Genomic DNA, 13,950 nt, shown 5'->3' on the forward strand with positions numbered 1-13,950 from the left:
TGTGTGTGTGTGTGTGTGTGTGTGTGTGTGTGTGTGTGTGTGTGTGTGTGTGTCTGGCAGCTTGACTGCATGCTCGTCTGTACAATATCAGGCGACTGCAGATACTGTACAGCTTAAGCTTAATAGCAAAGCTGCCTGAATTATATAAGAGGTGTACAATAACTGGTAATAATGTTAGAAATTGACTACTTTTATGTGGCATTTTAATCCAAATTGTTTGTTTTTCTTCTCCTTTTTATATCAGTAATAGAAAACAGATCTTTAACAATTTAAAGCTATGCTGAATACACATTATAAAATCCTCATTAAGTCCTTTACAACATTAAACTTGTCTTCTAGTAGCAGTAAGAGTCGAAGCATTGTAGGGACACCTTTGATATGTTTTTCTTTTCCAGACTTTAATCCTCCTTTTATGCAGAACTGCCAAACACAGAGATACCTTTTCCAGTAATGCACTGCCAGTACACAGTTTAGAATCATTTTCACACATACCAGCCAAAAAAAGGCTGGTGCTGTTTCAAAAATCAGGCATCAGAGTGGCACAATAATATTGAAACCACTGATATTATCACCAAAATTACAACAACCTCTGACAGCAATACTATGAAGTAATCATTAGTCTATTCCACATGCATTTTTCCATCCTGCTACTTTAATTTATTTTAGAAGAGGGCCATCCAAGCTGTGAGCAAAGCGGCAGAGAAAGCCACAAGGTGGCTGTGGATTAAGAGGGCTGATCCGTGGGTAGCTACTGGTACACAAGTCGGGGTCTGATCACCCCCGGTTGGGTCGCCTGGGGGAAGGTGTATGATGTTGCGAGAACGGAAACCTGTATCCTGATGACCCCAGGATACATCTCTGAGGATGTGTGCCAGTGCATCCAGGAGATGTTTCTTGCATAGTTCCTACATGCAACCAAGTAATTTTAAGACACTGAACCTGAACAGTGAGTGAAACCAAAAGTAAAAAACAACCGACCACTTAAAGACACATTTACTAACAAAGATGTACAGCACTTTATTCTATGCAAATTAAGCACCTGATTTACCTTGCATCCCCACCTACAGACATTTTAGAATCACCTACTGACTTAACGAGCTTAAGGATCCAGAGTAAATTCTGGGTGTGTCTCAGTAAATATGCAAACAAAAGGCCTCCTGTCTAATAGACCTGTTACTTTGCTGAGTTTTGCTGTTGCTGCATTGATGGACCTGCTGCAGTAGGGTACTATGGCTCTGTTTTATAAACCTACAGTGTGGTATTTGATGTCTCTGGATGAGAATGTGTTGACTGTGTGTTTGCAACATTCTGTTATTACTTGGCTCTGTATAGCTTAGTGTTATATGACGCAAGACGCTCCAGGAAAAGTCACTTTATACTGTACAAGTAACTCATGTATAAGTACTTCTTTTCTTCACTCCCTTTTTCAATTATTTCTGGCACAATCTAGAGTTGGCCGGTCACTCAGTAATTGCATGAGATTCACTTGACCTTTAGAGGAAATAACTCCAAGTTATCTGCCTTCACTTTGTGTTTTAAACTTTTATTAATGAACTCAAACAGAGAGCCCTTTGCCTCCTATCTAAATGTCATCGGACATCATGAAACACTAGGGAAACTATTCCACGCTTGATGACTTTTAAAACAAGTTTTTGTTTTCTTTTTCCTTTTTTTTGGTCTTCCCTAGTGATGAGGCAGACTTTTCTTTGGAGGATACAGTGGCACAGTCTGCCTCAGGCATACGCCAACTAAGCTCCTGCTAAGGGCTAGCATGCAAATTACAATGTGAACTCTCTTTGGCTTGTTCTGCTCATTTTGGATCGAGTTTCTGAAGCAGGGATTAGGCCTTGTGGTAAAAAAAAAAAAAAAAAAAAAAAAGTGCCCTTGAAAGCCAGATTATTAAAAATTTGAATCATTTTAAATTAGTACAGAGTTTAGTGAAATATTGCATAAACTTTACTGGTTTCTTGAATGAGATTAGAACACCAATCAGGACAAAAATGAAGATTTAATCAAAGGGAAATTTGGTGAAAAGATTGAAATGAATGCCATCAAGGTTTAGATGAATACTGTCTGTAGATGTAAATAAACGGTTTATTTGCTCCACAAAGACCAGTGAGTTTCTGTGCCGAGACAAGTGCTCACTAACAAAATCAGGCAGCTCAGCCGTTTTAATTGAAACAGTTTTTAAAAGGAAAATTCAGCCAAGGTCTTTTTTTCTCTGCTGCTGTCTAGACTCTGGGAAAAAAAGTTTGGATTTGCTACTGGCAAATGTTTTTTTCAGAATTAAGTCATTATCATAGATAGACTAATTTACTGGCTGACAACACGATGTCACTTGTCTTAGTTTGGAATCTGATTCAATCTGTGTTTTTTCTCTTTTTTTTATATTTCCTGACGTTTCCATGCAGTTACTGTAAGTCCCTTTTCATCCCATATGCCATTCTTTACCCTATTCTTTTACGTGTTAGAATAGAATGTTGTGTCTCATGAAGTGACCTGTGACACTGAGAAAAGTATTGCCATTTACTTGATCACATAGCTCCAGATAAAAGAGAAAGACACATTCCTCTTGCACTTTTCTTGCGGTTTCCTTAAGACGTGAAGAATTAAGCATGGTCATCTTATTGAATAACAGCATTGACGCTCGTGGCTAAGCACGCTTGTGATCTTTCAAATTAAACTGATGGATTGTGACAGCACATTGGAAAACGGATTTGGGATGTCAGGGTAGAGGCACGGCACAGCCATCAGAAGAACAGTTTCCATAACAAATGTGACGGAAAACTCGTAAAATTATGGTAATGATTGGGTAGTGTAATAAAATCTGTATATATCAAATCACCTTTTGAATTGCTTTGCAGTGCTTTGGGCTATCTGTAACTATAAAACACTGCAAAAATTGGGCATTAGTAGCAAACTTCTTTTTTTTTAAGAACAAAAGATAAAAAATTCCCATGCAAATGAAATCTAAATGTCAGCCATTTTTTTTATTATGGTATATAAGCTGTGATTAATCCTCCTTGAGATGCCTGGCATACCTGGTAAATATGAAAAGCTGTCTTACTTAAAGCAAACATTTTTACTGAGTTATTTGTGTGTTACTGGTGGCAACATTATTATTATTAAAGTGTTATTTGCGGTGATTATAAGTGGATTTTTGTCTTCTTTTTTGGTCTGTAGACAAGTTGCCGAAGACAGAAAAGGAAAATGACGCAATCAAAGAAGAAGGAATAAAAGACAGATGTGTGGGAATTACACCCAGAATAAATGTTTCATGGGAGTGACAGGTCTCATAAGTTTGTTTTTGTGTTCTCCTAAGAATCCGGGTTTTCACAGGTGTCAAAATGTAGGAGCTGGAGATGAAAAGGGTGAAGTGATTGTGCTGGACTTTAAATAAAAATGTGCCAGGGGTTTAACTAATTAAAACTGAAGACGTGTACAAGCACAATGTAGTAATATTACATGTTTCACTGTAGTTGCATGGATTGCAGTGTATCACACCCGTGCCCTTATTAAAATGATTTCCCTTGAAGCTGTAAATATCATGCAAGCAATAAATGTCAAAGAAGATATATTAATTGAATCAAGCAAAGAAATCCTCAGAATGCCTCATGTTGCTGCTCATGCAAAGACCAGGTAATTGCAGTTACTGGTCTGTTTCTTTTATTACATACAATAATTTTCTTGATGTCACATTGGTGCAGTGGTTACCGTTGTTGCCTCCCAGCAAGGCTGCCTCCCATAGACTGACAAGCTGTCCACAGTGTACCCTAACTCCTTCCTTCTGACACCACACAACCGCAGTCTGCAAATTATTGGAATACGTTTTGCCTCTCCAAAGTTCCAGTAAGCTGCAGTAACAGCAGAGGAAGATATTTTATTTCCAATCAACATGAAAATAATCACATGAAAGCGTTTAAATAGACATTATTAACACATTTACACGTATATACATATTAGCCGCCTAATTGTACTTCGGTAATGCAGGGGGAGAGAACATTTTGGAGAGGCAAAGCATGAGGCAAAGTGTGAAATGGACACGTGGACGTTTTGCCGTGATACTGGGTTGGTGGGTGGTACGTGTTAGAGTAGCATCCCAAATGTCAGGATAAATGATCACCAGTACATAATTCACCTTTTAAAGGTTTTAGTGTTTCGGCTGGTCGGCGTGTTTGAGATTTGGAGCCACCTGGCATCTGGCTGACTCATTTAATTCTAGTACGTAAACGGATTATCTGAGCAGTTCCCTGTCATTTACCACTGCTTGTCAAAACCTCATAAGGTTGGCAATTTCATCAGCTCTAATTTAGATTTACCTCTTGGCTAATAAATGATGCTAGAATGGAGTGAGAAGATGAGTGTGGGGTAAAAATAAAAACATTAGGAGCACTGCAATTAATGACTACACTGCAGCAGACCATCAGAACGTTCCACTTACTTATTACATCATTTTAACAACCATGTAATGTGTGCATTCTACAGAAGTACAAGTACGAATGGCATAAGCAGAGCTCTCTCTTTGCAGATGGCACCGTGTTGTCAGATACTTCCCTTTATCTTTGTCGTGTCATTAAGAGAATTTTTTTTAAAATGAAAAATAAAAATGTTCTTGGATTGGTTCTGGTATGTAGACATGAGATTTTAAATGCCTGTAAAATGATGTTTCTCTGCAGGGAGCCTTTGAACATGCCCAATCCTTTCCTTTAAGATCTCAAGAAGATGAAATATCACAACAGCTGTTATTGACAGGAGGCGCTGCGGCTGAATTTGAGAAAATGTCAGGGCTGTCAGGAATCAAACGCAAGCCTCTGTGCAGGGGAAAAGATGAAACTGACTTGAAAGAATTGTGTTGTGTCACTGTGAACACTTGATCTTGCACAGAAATCAGCTCTTGCAAAGGAGCCTAGAATAACACTTCACGTACAGTATTTTACCCCTGTGGGAACTTGAACACCTGTGTCTCCCGTGTTGTCTTTGCCATAAAATCTATGTACGTAGAAGTTTCCCTTATTGGAAATGAATGTTAAAGCAGGCACCACTTTAATTCTTAACCAACAAAAGCAACAATTTTTCTCACAAATGAAACCTGCAAGTCATGGCGAACACAAAGACAACAAAATGTAACTTTACAAAGCCTTCATACCACGATCAACAATGAACTACTGTCTCATACTAAGCAAAAAAAGAAACTATGTTGACTATGTTGACCCAGTTTTATACTTTTGTAGCTTAAATCACTACCATTGTTTTTTATGTTCTCATCAGCTCTAATCAAGCTAATAACTCATAACTAATTTCTAACAACTACACATCCCTCAGGAGCTGACACAGACAAAATCAAAGGTATAAACAGTTACAGATATTTGTTACATGAGTGTTAATGTGATTATAATGTGAACCGCAGAAATATAAAAACAAACAAAAAAAAGGATCCATGTTAAACTTTGTGGAGAATATGGAGAAAAAAATTACAAAATTAAAAACTTACACTAGAAAATCCAAACACATGGGTACCTTTTTCATGAGCCCCTACCTCCACTGAGTACCTGTGTGACTTCTATGTCAGAATTTCTATTGTGACCTGTTAAGATGATGACCAAATCAAGATGTCCGCACCCTTGAAGAGATTCTGAAGCCTTCACCTGCAGCTGTTACTTGCAGAAAAGATGCAATGTTAGGAATCTTGCATTATTCATTAGACAGTATTCTCAATGGCTGAAGGTGTGGCCCCAGGGTCCTCTCAAGCCCACAGGAAGAGTAGGTGGTCATGAATCATGGAAATTTTATGTAAATAGTTCTGAAACAACCTGCTGGAGGACAGTGGGAAAACATGCTTGCAAGGAATGATGGATGTAACACATACAGTATGCTTTAAAATAGATACTCATTTATAAAAATGAGCAAAAACTGGCTGTGGCACCACATCTTTATGAAAACAACATGCATTTTGAGCCATTTCACCTAAAGCAAAAGGTCTCCATCCACCAATTTAGTTGGATCAGAAAACTGTACGCAGCAAATAGACCATGACAAGCAAGCAGACTGATTCCAAGAAGAGATTAAGATGTAAAGCTGAACAAAAAGAAAAGAAACCTGCTGAAAACAATGGCCTCGAGTCTTATTTGAAACTCTCTGCACCTGAAAAGGATTATTTAAAAAATAGGCTGGGCTGTTCTGACCCATTTAAAAATGACTTCAAAGGATCTCCTAAAGTGATGTATAAGTCATTCGCAGTGTGAGACATACAGTATGCTGTATGTCTCATTTTTAATTTGTTTCTTTAAAGAGTCTGACTGTGGTTCTTTTAACAATTTTACTGCATCAGATAACAAGAAGAACTGTTCAGCTTGAAGTCACTGGATTGAATGTAACCAAGAATGTCATTCACTTGCTCAAATACCCACGCAAGTCAATATGTCGATAAAAGGAGGTGTGTGTGGGGACTGTGTGTAGTTGTGGGATTCATTTGTCTTCTTACCTGACAAAGAAAGAAGTTTGATCAAAAGATTAAATGAGTAGTCGCCATGATCTTAGAAATAAATAAGTCATTTACAATTGCAATTTACCTTGTTACTGGGCATGTGAACACCTTTGGACCTTTAAGATCAGCTGGTTTAAAAAAAAAATGCTAAAATTGTATTTTCCAAAGAACACACTGGGTGTCTTTGATGGATCCCAATCATGAGACAGGTCTCTGAAGACTAGTACGGTCAAGAAGTCAATCTGCTTCATCAGTGGATATTCATATGGACCAAATGCAGCCTAATGGAGCTTGTTGGACGCTCTTCCCCTGCTCGCATTGATCGACAGCGTGTGAGCTTGTTGGGTGGGGAGCTGTTCGTTGGCTATTGCAGTGGTATGTGTGTGCATTATAGCTTTGGCAAGTACAACAAACCCGAGGGGAAAACAAGCAAGCGCTCTCACCTTTCTTCAACCTCCACCCGATTAAAGGGAATGAAAAATCCATGAGTGCTCATTAGATAGGTTTACAGGTTGCTAATGAACTGATATTTAAAACTTGTCACTTGTCGTGTCTCTCCCTTTCGCTCCAGTTTTCTCTCTTTTTTTTCCTGTCTTTGGCTGCCCTCCAGGACAGAGCTCCAGCAGGTCTGCAGGGGTGCCAGTATTGCTCTGTATCAGCAAAATGTCAGCCAGGAACATGCACACACACACTGGATCCAGGCTACATATCCCCAGTGCCTATTTCCATCAAATGGAAGGACACATTCAAGATGTACGACCTTAATTTGACTCTGGTAATATAGGTTTATAATAGGGTATGCTGTATAACTGGAATGAACTATTTCACTTGTGTCTGTAACTGTGCATAGTAGCTGTTCAACCTCTTATGGCCTCAGTTTGGTGTGAAACGTTATAATAGTTGTCCTCATTAAAAATCACCTCACCTTTTTAACCACTGTGTGATAAAAAGGGCAATTTCACCACAAGTCAATGCCTCGTCTTTCATACCGGTCGCACCTCTGTGGGCAAAAGCTGCGTCAGGTAGATTGCCTGCAGACCATAACCGCTCTAGTTGCAGTCCAGGAAATATTACCTCAGTAATCTGCAGCAGGAGGCATTTCAGCAGGAAATGGCTCCCTGTGCTGGGTTGTATATATGTTCGGGGCTGAGTTGAGCTCATAATTCAATGCAGTCATTGGCACTTTTCATCCTCTGTCTGCTGGGGCAGGGTACTGGCTAAATGACAGTGAAAGCCACAGTGGCACTTCTGCCATTGCTTTACGACTGGCAGAGACCCCGGGGCACCATGACTGGAGTGCTAAGCGAGAACATGGCTGCCAATCACTTGATATTAATCTCCCTATGATCACGAGAGACAGCCGACATGCGGTGGGAGGGGAGGAGGCAAACCTGGGGTGGGGAGGAGCGGGACGTGGACCCAGCTGGTGCGTGGCCAACAGAAATTAGCTGTGTGCTCCCATCAGAGCGTTCAAATGCCTCACGCTCACCTGCACATGCACACAAACTCAGAGCCACCTACACAAAGGCAGTGAAGGTCAGCTGTGCTCAGCCTCTTCTGTACCGTACCACATAATACGACCAGACAGGAAAGCTCAGTGCATTTCACCTTGATGGATTCCTTGGAGTGCTATGTTTTAAATCTCATTGCCTCAATATACTGTATAAAAAGTCCAGAGTAAATACATCAGCGACCAAACTGAGAGGTCAGAGGTGAAACTAGCACAAAGCCTCTAAGGTAGTTAGTGTTCATGCCATAAATATACTATTTTTACCCCTAATTTTGTCATACAGTTGTTTTAATAAGACAAATTTAAGATTACATGACAAAAAATAACGATTATTCTAATAACTCACTTTAATGGGCTTTTTCAACAACTTAGTATGTTATAACTGGATCACGCTCAAGGGAGCGTTTACAGACAATTACACTATATTCCCAAAAGGATTCACTCAAGCATCCAAATCATTCAGTTCAGGTGTTCCAATCTGTGCAGTCTTACTGAACAAAATCATAAAATCAAGCACCTAGGCATGCAGGCTGCTCAATCAATTCCAATGTGCTGCCTTGATAGGATGCCACCTCTGCGCATAAAATCCAGCTGTAAAAATACCTCATAGTCAATGTTAGTGGTCTTATAACAAAGTAGAATCGACTGGAAATGACAGGAAGTCACTTACAAAGTGGTAGACCATGTAAAATCGCAGAGCAGGCTGTGGTTACCGACTTTCTGCATTGTCAGTCGTTACAGACCTCCAAACTTCCTCAAACTTTGTCTTCCGAGAAGAGCTAAAGCTTTTACAACTGCAAAGAGTGAACCAACATTGCCGTATGGATTAAGAATGGGATGTCACTCAAGTACATATATATTTGAGTAGGCAGACGAGCAAATACCTTTGGCTTTATAGTTTAACTCCAATGGTTTGAGTAACTTTATTTTTGGGATCATTTTTTACTGCATCACTAAGCTTTCTGCTGAGCTACAGCTGGCAGGCAGCCACACTGAAAGTATTCTGCAAGATATCTTGGTGAAGATGGAAATTAACGACTCCCTCAGTGATTGCTGTTTGTCCAGACCCAGAAGTAGTTCTGTTTTTTTAGATAAATGCTGCTGCGTGATATCCAAGGTCAAGATCCTCTTTTGGCTAAATCAGCTGAGCTTAGTCTTGAAGGTAAGTCTTCAAAGATCTCTTTCTCCTTTTTTGAGGCGCACATCAGGAGACACATTTTCTAATGTAATATAAATATAAACCCTTGTCTAGGTGATTAAAATCCCTGATTCCCAGAGACAGTGCTGAGACATGACCTCTGTGCCTTCAGCGGTAGCTATGATCCTCTGATGGTCATGTGGCTTCATGTCCCAGTGGTAATCCACACACAGACTTTTGATTAAAAAAAAAAAAAACCCTGCTCAAGTTGTTTATTGTAAGACAAAAATTGTTTAGTTATGTTCTTAGCAAGCTTCACTCTCGTTTTTGTGTTGTTATTGTTATTATTGTATGCTTCCTGTACTTTTATAATACTCTGTTGCTGGAGTACAAGCTGTGTCTTTGTTTAAAGTGAATAAAGAACCTGCACATTAAAAAAAGGAAGATTCAGCTTATTTAAGCTGCTTATTCAGCCTCTGTACATTCCCTGTCTGATGGAGTGCAGAGCTGCTCCCACTTTGTCACGTTTAGTTCAGACTGATGGTTATTTTGTGTGATATATAAAATGAGATTTCTAATAGACCCCCTTGTTTGTGCTTCTGTGTGACTGCTTTGAATGTTTGGTGTGGGCCACTGAGATGTTTGTGTAGCAAGTGAAGACTAAAGTAAAATGGACAGAATGTTAAGACGTAGTTTTCACTTCATAGAAAAGGATGACTGACACAAAACTAGAAACTCCAGTTGAACACTTTGTCATACACTGTTAACGCCCTGTAATCATGGCATGTTTGTTGTCAGAGCAAAGGTGTTGACCTTAATGTGACACAGCCAGTGATCGCGAGTAATGAGGATGTGAGTTAAAATTAGAGGGTGTATTCATCTGATGAAGGCTTTGTTCACTTTCTCAGGTTGTTGCTGGCTGTACAGTTCTCTCAGTTCCCATCTCTTCTTCTGAAACCTCTTATAAAAGGAATTAACTTTTTCGGTTATAGATCTATTAAAAACAATATACATACTGCTCAATTATGGGTTTTTTAAAAAATTATATTCACCAAGACACTTTCACTTTGCTAATTATCTGTTGTAGCCTATATAAGTATATATAAGTTATTAAGGAATGTAAAGTATTCTTTTTCAAAATGAGTAAAAAATAATCAAGAAGATTATTCTAGAGTCATGTGGCAGCCCAGACACAGTTTGGCAGAAAGAAACAGCCAATGCAAAGTTCATCTAAATGTCAGAGAAGAAGATGAACACATATTTCATGACTTTCAAACAAAGGCCAAACTGTTTCATTATATTCTTACACAAATAAGTAACAGAAACATTGCGATATGCAGTTTATTTAAGACTTGTATTTGTAAATTTAAGTCGTATTGTTGCTTATTGTAACTTATAAACAAATAAATTATTAAGTATGAAATTGCCATTGGTTTCTCCTAATTGCGAATTATAATTCCTTTATGGTTTTCTTGTTTAAAAACAGCCTGGAAAAGAAGAAGAAGAAGAAGAAGAAGAAGAAGAAGAAGAAGGAGCATGATCTCTCTCAGACAGTCATATGACAGTCCAGTCACCCAGTCACAATTTGGTGGTTCCTTTAATGGTCACTTTGGCTCTATTGGTGATTGAAAGTCATTTGACTAGACCAAGAAAATATAACAAAGAGGGTGAAATGCTCCACAAACTTGTTTTATAAAGTTAGAGCAGAGGTAAAATCAATGAACTGATTATAACCATATAATTTTGACTTGACTTTATTTAAGATACAGTGGTTTAATTTAACTTGATTGCTTTTAAACTCTTTTTGCTATTTAATATTTATTATTATTATTGAAATTGTGCTGTTACTTACTGCGCATATATTTCTTATGAAGTAAGATAATAATAACTATTTATAATTTGCGCCTCGTCTCCCTTAAGTGTAACGTTAATAATTGTAATATTTAATTATTTGCCGTGTTCTTGTTTACAAACAGCTTGAGGGAAAAAAGAACGTGAACTCCTCAGACAGTCATATGACAGACCAGACACCATTTGGCGGAAAGAAACGTCAGCGCTTTCATTGGTGTACTGCGCACTTTACGTAGACTTAAGGACCACCCCCACGAACTCCACGTAAAGTTCTCAGCAGGCGTTGGTGAATGAGCTGGTCTCTCGTGCGTTCACGTAAAGCTGGACGACTTTTTTTTTTTTTTTTTTTTTGGTAACGAGCGGAGAGGAGATGCACACGGCACTCGAGTGAGGTAACTATATAAAAAAACCCATTTGTTATCATTCACTCCCACAACATGGACCCGGGCAGCGTTATCCACGGCTCGTGGATTTTGTTCGCCGCTGTTGCGAACATTTGTAACGAAACATAACACCGTTCTTTATATCGTTGGTCTTTCTAGACTGTGAGCTAATTTCCTGTGAGTCGTCTGCTAGCTTATGTTAGCTGGTTGGATTGTTGTCTTCCTTTCCAGGCTAGCGTTAGCCTTCCGAGAACGGGCTGACTGTGGAGTGAGGGGCTTTGAAATAGTACCTCTGTGAGGTATTCCGGTGTTTTGAACATAAGCGACTACTTCAAGTGTTCATTTTTGTGCCTTTTAACGCTGTCGTGTTGAAATCACGTCTCAAGGACGCGGAAGTGTAGCACGCTTAGTCTGATATTCGAACCACGTGCGGATTTCAGCCCTCCCTCTGATCAGTTTATTGATGAGTGATTGGCGATTTTACTGCGATTCCTCAACAGCAGACGGTTCTCCCTAGTCTAACTTGTGTGACTGGTCTGTTTCTGATTTTTATTGAACTTGTAGACCTTACACGGCTTTCACCCACCTTGCTGAACACTGCATGCGTGGGGAGCTGCCATTGTGGAGCGACTGCATTTGGTGATATGCAAATATGGCATTCAAACAGTACCCTCCCTCTCTATAAATATTCACTCTATTGTACTAAATTTCTGAGCATCACCACAAAGTCTTTTTATAAGCTCTTAATTGAAATCAGCATCGTCAAAGTGATCCGGGTGAAATGTCCGCGCATTTGTTCATTTTCTCATCGTCTGTCTCGTTGAATCAGTGATCCCCTTTTCAGCGTCCAACATTTATTTTCTTCCTGTTGCCAGCAGAGTTTACTGACCCGCGTAAAACTAATTTAAGTTAATCTGTACTACTATAACGATTGGATATTTGTTTTAAAAAACTAAATGTTCAAAGTAACTAATAGCTAAAGCTTAAAATGGATGCAGTGGAGTAAACGCCCCCCCCTTTACTTTTCTTGCAGTGCTGATTTTATTGCAATTGCAACTGCCATGTTTGACCGTCTTGATTAACAGCCAGCTTGAGTAAAATATTGCGTGCGTGTGTTTCCTCTACATTCGGTCCAGCGGCAGTGCTGTAACCTAGTTCATTCAATATTAAGTTGCAGTTTTAAAGTGTACTAAGTTGGTATAATAATACTTTGGCATTTCATTTCTGCCTATAAGGAATCCTGAAAGGGGAAAAATGTTCATTACTGGGAATCAATTAATTATTTAATTAATTCATTTATTTATTTATTTTTAACACAGCGAGTTCTACCTGGCAAGGATCCGAGTGTGTGGCTGGTGGTGTTTGGAAGGTTGTAATACCTAATCTGAAATCCCTAAATCTTGCACTTGACAAATGCCATCTATGATATAGTAATTAAATAAAATAATTAAAACTAACCTTTATAGAAAATTAAAAAAATTAAGGGGGAAGAAAAACGAATAAACGTAATAAGTTTGAGGCAGACAAATTCAACAAATTTATTAGATTTTCACCTTGGTCATGGTCCTTGTGGCAAAATAGCTTCTAGTCTAACACTTCTAAAAATATTATGTAATGTTGTAATGTGGGCACTATGAAAGTGATGTCATGAAGTTTAATGCAACTCTGAGTTTCACATCTCTATGTAACCAGAAAGGCTAAAAATACTTCCTAGCACAGTGCCTTATTTGGTGTATGTAACACAATGAGTCACATTGAAGTATGTAGTTATGTACTGAATCATATTTACTCTCTGCTTAAAATATATGTGTAACATTTGGGTGGAAAATTGATGAAACAGCTACTGCAGGATACACACTCATTTATTTAGGTGTGCTTTGGTCTGACTTAAGGCCGTTGGCTGAATTGCTAAAGCTGGAAAGGTTGGCTTATTACATCCCCACCCCAATGTGGTTCCACTGCATTACATGCCATATCCAAACCAACCACAATTAAGGGAGTAGGTTAAAGATCTCACAAGTGCAGCACCTGTTAGCATCTAGATGTCCACACTTCTGTACATATGCGTTCTGCTTCGTTAGGTAATTAAATTAAATAACTCTTTTTAGTGTGGTTCCTTGTTCAGATATACTCTTTGAGTGAGGAGAACTAGAAGGATCAGAATAAAGAAAGGCTCCTGGGATATACTGACTTTTAATCCCTAAAGTCAGGTACACACTAGATGAGTCTTGGGCAGTCCCAAATGTTGTGGCACCACATTGGTGGCCCTTTATAATCCCAGAAATTATATACGTAGTTATTTTAGCCAATACTGATCATTATTCGTAGACTAAATAGTGGAATCATGTCTGTTTATCTACATTTCATTGGACTCTTGATTATGCTCCATTGCCTACAAAGACATCCAGGAAATTTGGATAATGCGTGACCGGTCTGCTAGTAACCAACAGGAAACTGTATGAAATGAAATAAAAAATGTGAAAAAGGAAAACTGATTCTGACGAAGAAGAAGCGTGTGTATAATTTGTTCTCCAACTAAAGAGGATGTAGAAAATAGAAAAGAAATAACAGCCGTGGTTCTTGG

At 38.7% G+C, this 13,950-nt stretch overlaps 1 protein-coding gene across 2 annotated transcripts in view; it reads left to right on the forward strand.

Moving 5' to 3' along the window:
• Window positions 1–11,342: 11,342 nt before the first annotated feature.
• slc39a10 (solute carrier family 39 member 10) overlaps window positions 11,343–13,950 on the forward strand; it is a 42,637-nt gene continuing 40,029 nt past the window's right edge. The window contains exon 1 of one of the 2 annotated variants that reach the window (XM_085434658.1): window positions 11,343–11,375. The gene's annotated coding sequence lies outside the window, so the exon portion shown is untranslated. The remainder of the gene's footprint in view (window positions 11,376–13,950) is intronic. The other variant, XM_085434659.1, reaches the window with a different exon arrangement.

The sequence above is a fragment of the Copadichromis virginalis genome, linkage group LG16 (genome assembly GCF_057382275.1).
Source record: "Copadichromis virginalis isolate Kocher_CV1m ecotype Utaka linkage group LG16, C_Virginalis_male_GT1.1, whole genome shotgun sequence".
In the NCBI taxonomy this organism is placed as follows: domain Eukaryota; kingdom Metazoa; phylum Chordata; class Actinopteri; order Cichliformes; family Cichlidae; genus Copadichromis; species Copadichromis virginalis.